The sequence below is a fragment of the Apodemus sylvaticus genome, chromosome 23 (genome assembly GCF_947179515.1).
Source record: "Apodemus sylvaticus chromosome 23, mApoSyl1.1, whole genome shotgun sequence".
Taxonomy (NCBI): domain Eukaryota; kingdom Metazoa; phylum Chordata; class Mammalia; order Rodentia; family Muridae; genus Apodemus; species Apodemus sylvaticus.
The window spans coordinates 53,380,798-53,387,855 of record NC_067494.1 but is presented as its reverse complement, the minus strand read 5'-3'; positions in this window follow the sequence as shown (position 1 = coordinate 53,387,855).

Below are 7,058 nucleotides of genomic sequence, written 5' to 3'. Positions count from 1 at the left end.
CCTGCCTCTGCCACCCAAATGCTGGGACTAAAGGTGTGTGCCACCACTGCTAGGCTGAATCTTTGCAATTTTATGAGGTTCTGTTTGTCAATTTTTGTTCTTAGAGCATAAGCCATGGGTGTTCTGTTCAGTAAACTTTCCCTTAGGCTCTTCCCCATTATCTCTTCTATTAGTTTCAGTGTATCTGATTTTATGTGGAGGTACTTAATCCACTTGACCTTGAGCTTTGTAAAAGGAAATAAGAGTGGATTGGTTTGCATTCTTCTACATGCTGATCTCCAGTTGAAACAGCACCATTTGTTAAAAATTCTGTCTCTTTTCTACTGGATGGTTTTACCTACTTTGTGACCCTAGGCTTGTGGAAAGAACAGGACTTCAATTTGGTTTTGTCATGGAATATCTTGGTTTCTCCATCTATGGTGATTGAGAGTTTTGCTGGGTAGTCTTGGCTGACATTTGTGTTCTCTTAGAGTCTGCATAAGATCTGCCCAGGATCGTCTAGCTTCACAGTCTCTGGTGAGAAGTCTTGTGTATTTCTGATAGGTCTTCCTTTATATGTTATATCTACTTCTGTTTTTAGATCCTGCATAGTTTTGCTCAGTTCCTTCATTTGTTTGATTGTGCTTTCCTGTAATACTTTAAGAGATTTTTGTGTTTCCTCTTTCATGACTTCTGCCTGTTGACCCATTTCTCCTGCATTTCTTTAAGTGATTTTTGAATTTCCTCTTTTTTGACTTCTATCTGTTGAAAGTTATTCTCCTGAATTTCTTTAAGTGATTTTTGTGTTTCCATTGTAAGGGCTTCTAACTTATTCATGTTTCCTTGTATTTCTTTTTTTTTTTATTCGATATAATTTATTTACATTTCAAATGATTTCCCCCTTTCTAGCCCCCCCCCACTCCCCGATAGTCCCTTCTCTTCCCCTGTCCTCCCTCCCACCCCTTCCCACTTCCCCGTTCTGCTTTTGCAGAATACTGTTTCACTGAGTCTTTCCAGAACCAGGGGCCACTCCTCCTTTCTTCTTGTATCTCATTTGATGTGTGGATTATGTTTTGGGTATTCCAGTTTTCTAGGTTAATAACCACTTATTAGTGAGTGCATACCATGATTCACCTTTTGAGTCTGGGTTACCTCACTTAGTATGATGTTCTCTAGCTCCATCCATTTCTGATCCATTATCTGATCACTATGGAGTAAAAGTGGTCTTCAATAGCAACAGAAACAACAGAAAACCCACATACACGTGGAAACTGAACAATACTCTACTCAATGATACCTTGGTCAAGGAAGAAATAAAGAAAGAAATTAAAGACTTTTTAGAACATAATGAAAATGAAAACACAACATACCCAAATCTATGGGACACAATGAAAGCAGTGCTAAGAGGAAAACTCATAGCCCTGAGTGCCTCCAAAAAGAAAATGGAGAGAGCATACATTACCAGCTTAATGACACACCTGAAAGCCCTAGAACAAAAAGAAGCTATTTCGCCCAGGAGGAGTAGAAGGCAGGAAATCATCAAACTCAGGGCCGAAATCAATCAAGTAGAAACAAAGAGAACCATACAAAAAATCAACAAAACCAGGAGCTGGTTCTTTCCTTGTATTTCTTTAAGAGATTTATTTATGTCCGTTTTGTGTTCCTCTAACAGCATCCTGATCAGTGATTTTAAATCCAAATCATGATGGGAAATCCATAAATGCTATCCATTACATAAACAAACTCAAAGAAAAAAACAACATGATCATTTCATTAGATGCTGAAAAAGCATTTGACAAAATTCAGCATCCTTTCATGCTAAAATTCTTGGAAAGGACAGGAATCCAAGGCCCATATCTAAACATAGTAAAAGCAATATACAGCAAACCGGTAGCCAACATCAAACTAAATGGAGAGAAACTTGAAGCAATCCCACTAAAATCAGGGACTAGACAAGGCTGCCCCCTCTCTCCATATCTTTTCAATATAGTTCTTGAAGTCCTAGCTAGAGCAATTATACAACATAAGAAAGTCAAAGGGATACAAATTGGCAAGGAAGAAGTCAAACTATCACTATTTGCAGATGATATGATCGTATACTTAAGTGACCCCAAAAACTCTACTAGAGAACTCTTACAGCTGATAAACAACTTCAGCAAAGTGGCTGGCTACAAAATCAATGCAAGCAAATCAGTAGCCTTTATATATTCAAAGGATAAGCAGACTGAGAAAGATATTAGGGAAATGACCCCCTTCACAACAGCATAAAGTATCTTGGGGTGACTTTAACCAAACAAGTGAAAGACCTATATGAAAAGAACTTCAGATCTCTGAAGAAGGAAATCAAAGAAGATCTCAGAAAATGGCAAAATCTTCCATGCTCGTGGATTGGCAGGATTAATATAGTTAAAATGGCCATCTTGCCAAAGGCAATCTACAGATTCAGTGCTATCCCCATAAAAATCCCAACCCAGTTCTTCATAGAGCTAGAAAGAGCAATTCTCAAATTCATCTGGAATAACAAAAAACCCAGGATAGCTAAAACTATTCTCAACAGTAAAAGAACTTCAGGGGGATTCAGTATCCCAGACTTTAAACTCTACTACAGAGCAATAGTGATAAAAACTGCATAGTATTGGTACAATATCAGTCAAGTGGATCAATGGAATAGGATTGAAGACCCAGAAATGAACCAACACACCTATGGTCACTTGGTCTTCGACAAAGGAGCTGAAAGCATCCAGTGGAAAAACGATAGTCTTTCCAACAAATGGTGCTGGTATAATTGGAGGTCAGCATGCAGAAGAATGCACATTGTTCCATTCTTATCTCCTTGTACCAAGCTCAACTCCAAATGGATCAAGGACCTCCACATAAAACCTGACACACTGAAACTAATCAAAAAGAAACTGGGGAAGAACCTGGAGGACATGGGCACAGGGGAAAAGTTCCTGAATAGAACACTAAGAGCTTATGCTCTAAGATCAAGAATTGACAAATGGGACCTCATAAAACTACAAAGTTTCAGTAAGGCAAAGGACACCATCAAAAGGACAAAATGTCAACCACCAGACTGGGAAAGGATCTTCACCAACCCTAAATCCGACAGAGGGCTAATCTAATATATACAAAGAACTCAAGAAAGTAGAACCCAGAGAACCAAATAACCCCATTAAAAAGTGGGGTATGGAGCTAAACAAAGAATTTTCACATGAAGAGCTGAGAAACACCTTAAGAAATGCTCAACATCATTATTCATTAGGGAAATGCAAATCAAAACAACCCTGAGTTTTCACCTCACACCGGTCAGAATGGCTAAGGTTAAAAACTCAGGAGACAGCAGGTGTTGGCGAGGATGTGGAGAAAGAGGAACACTCCTCCACTGCTGGTGGGATTGCAAGATGGTGCAACCACTTTGGAAATCAGTCTGGCGGTTCCTCAGAAAAATGGGCATGTCACTTCCTGAGGACCCTGTTATACCACTCCTGGGCATATGTCCAGAGGATTCTTCAGCATGCAATAAGGTCACATGCTCCACTATGGTCATAGCAGCCCTATTTGTAGTAGCCAGAAGCTGGAAAGAACCTAGGTGTCCTTCAACGGAGGAATGGATAGAAAAAATGCGGTATATTTACACAATGGAGTACTATTCAGCCTTTAGAAACAATGAATTCATGAAATTCTTAGACAAATGGATGGAGCTGGAGAACATCATACTAAGTGAGGTAACCCAGTCTCAAAAGATCAATCATGGTATGCACTCACTGATAAGTGGATATTAGCCTAGAAACTTTGACTACCCAGGACATAATCCACAAATTAAATGATGTTCAAAAAGAATGGAGGAGTGGCCCCTGGTTCTGGAAAGACTCAGTGCAAGAGTATAGGGGAATTCCAGAACAGGAAAATGGGAAGGGGTGGATGGAAGAAGAGGGGGATGGAAGAGGGCTTATGGGACTTGTGGGGAGGAGGGAACCAGAAAAGGGGAAATCCTTTGAAATGTAAATAAAAATATATCAGTAAAAAAATAAATCCAAATCATGTTTTTCTGGTTTGTTGGGGTATCTAGGACTTGCTGTTATTGGAGATTTGGGTTCAGATGGTGCCATATTGCCTTGATTACTGTTAGTAACGTTTCTACATTTGCCTTTTGCCATCTGGTTATCTCTGGTGTTAGCTAGTCTTATTGTCACTGGCTGGTGTTTGAACCTCCTGTGAACCTGTAAGGCTATTTCCGCGCCACTGGATAACTGTGTTTCCCCTGGCATAGATTGCTGATGCGCTGCCCTCCTCTTGGGTCCCCTTGGAGCCCTGGTGTGTCTTGTCCCAAGCAATGCTATATTTGGGTTGTCTCTGTGAACCTGGTGCTGCCTGTCTGCTCTGATAGGGAGTGAAGATGGCAGATGCTGTGGCACCTTTTCCAAGTGCTGATCACTCTACAGGGCAAGTGACCCCCTGACAGGATTGGAGCTCAAACGGCCTGCAGAGCTGCCCAGGCCATGGGTGTAGGCAAAAGCCGGATAGGCTGAGACCCAAGTGATGTTAGCCTTGGGCTATGTCTGCATAGCTGGCGCTATCTGTTACCCTTTTCATTTCTTTTTTCGTTAGTTTGGATACTCTCTCTGTACCCTCTGGTTACAGAGAGGTCTGTGACTCAAGGTTTGTCCAGCTTGGTGGTTTTCTCATAGAACTATGTCCTGGTTTTGTTCTTTCTTTGTATAATCTTCTTTGTTTCTACTTGGTTAATTACATCCCTGCATTTGATTATTTCCTGCCGCCTTCCTCCTCCTCTTCCTCCTCCTCTTCTTCTTCTCTTCTTTTTTTTATGAATTTCATCTTCATTTACATTGCCAATGGTAAAGACTTTCCTGACTTCCCCCCTCCACAAAGACCACCAACCCCTCCTTCCATGCCCTGCCTCCACATATATGACCCTCACTGGCATACTCCCACTCCCCCCTCCTTCAGTTTTCCTTTTTTGGGGCCTCTGTTGAGCCTTTACCTGACCAAGGACCATTCCTCCCACTGATACCCAACAAGGACTTCCTCTGACACATTTTTGGCTGGAACCATGCATGCCTCTTGATAGATGATTCAGTCCCTGGGAGTTTCATCTGGTTGGCTGAAATCACTGTTCTTCCCATGGGTTTTTAAACCCTTTCAGCTCCTCTGAACCAAAATCCAGCTCCTCCATTGGGGACCCAATGTCCAGTCCAAGAGTTGGTTGCTAGCATCCACTTCTGTATTTGTAAAGCTCTGGCAGGGATCCTCCAGAGACAACCATGGCATGCTCCTTTTGGTATATGCTTGTCCTCCATAGTAGCATCAGGGATTGTTGACTGTCTATACGATGAATCCCCAGGTAGGGCAGTCTCTGGGTGGCCTTTACTTCAGTTTCTGCTCCACACATTGTCTCCCTTATTGCTCCTGTGAGTATTTTGTTCCCTTTCTTAGAGGAACCGGAGCACCCTCACTTAACTCCTCCTTCTTCTTGAGCTTCCTGGGCTGCATGAATTGTAACTTGTTTATTTTGAGCTTTTGGGCTAACATCTGCTTATTAGTGAGTGCATACCATGTGTGTTCTTTTGTGATTGGGTTCCCTTGCTCAGGATGACACTTTGTAGTTCCATCCATTTGCCAAAAAGTTTCATGAATTCATTGTTTTTAATAGCTGAATAGTACTCCATTGTGTATATATACCACAGTTTCTGTATCCATTCCTCTGTTTAGGGACATCTTGAGTTCTTTCAAGCTTCTGGCTATTATAAATAAGGCAGCAATGAACATAGTGGAGCATGTGTCCTTATTAGATGTAGGAGCATCTTCTGGGTATATGCCCAGGAGTGGTATAGCTGGATCCACAGGTAGTACTATGTCTAATTTTCTGAGAATCACCAAACTGATTTCCAGATTGGTTTTACCAGCCTACAATCCCACCACCAATGCAGAAGTGTTCCTTTTTCACCACATCCTCCCAGCATCGGCTGTCTCCTGAGTTTTTTATCTTAGCCATTCTGACCAGTGTAAGGTGGAATCTCAGTGTGGCTTTGATTTGCATTTCCCTGATAACTTAGGATGCTGAACATTTCTTTAGGTGCTTTAGAGCCATTCCAATTTCCTCAGTTGAAAATTCCCAGTTTAGCTCTGTACCCCATTTTTAATAGGGTTATTTGACTCTCTGGAGACTAACTTCTTGAGTTCTTTGTACACATTGGATATTAGCCTTCTATCAGATGTAGGGTTAGTAAAGATATTTTCCCAATTTGTTGGTTGCCGTTTTGTCCTATTGACCATGTCCTTTGCCTTACTGAAGCTTTGCAGTTTTATGAGGTCCCATTTGTTGATTCTTGTTCTTAGAGCATAAGCCATTGGTGTTCTGTTCAGGAACTTTACCCCCGTGCCCATGTGTTCAAGATTTGTCCCTACTTTCTCCTCTGTAAGCTTCAGTGTGTCTGATTTTATGTGTAAATCCTTGATTCACTTGGACTTGAGCTTTGTACAAGGAGATAAAAATGGGTCAATTTGCATTTTTCTGCATGCAGATCTCCAGTTGATCCAGCACCATTTGTTAAAAATCCTGTCTTTTTCCACTGGATGTTTTTAGTTTCTTTGTCAAATATCAAGTGACCATAGGTGTGTGGGTTCTTTTCTGGGTCTTCAATTCTATTCCATGTATCTTCCTGCCTGTTTGCATACCAATACCAAACATTTTTTTATCATTATTGCTCTGTAGTAAAGCTTGAGGTCAGTGATGGTGATTCCCCTAGAAGATCTTTTGTTGTGGAGAATATTTTTTGCTATCCTGGGGTTTAGGCTATTCCAGATGAATTTGAGTATTGCTCTATGAAGATCTAGAAAGAAGATTTGGAATTTTGATGGGGATTGCATTGAATCTCTAGATTGCTTTCAGCAAGATGGCCATTTTTACTATATTGATCCTGCCAATCCATGAACATAGGAGATCTTTCCATCTTCTGAGACTTTCTTCGATTTCTTTCTTCAGAGGCTTAAAGTTCTTGTCATATAGATCTTTCAATTGCTTCTTTAGGGTCACACCTAGGTATGAAATATTATTTGGA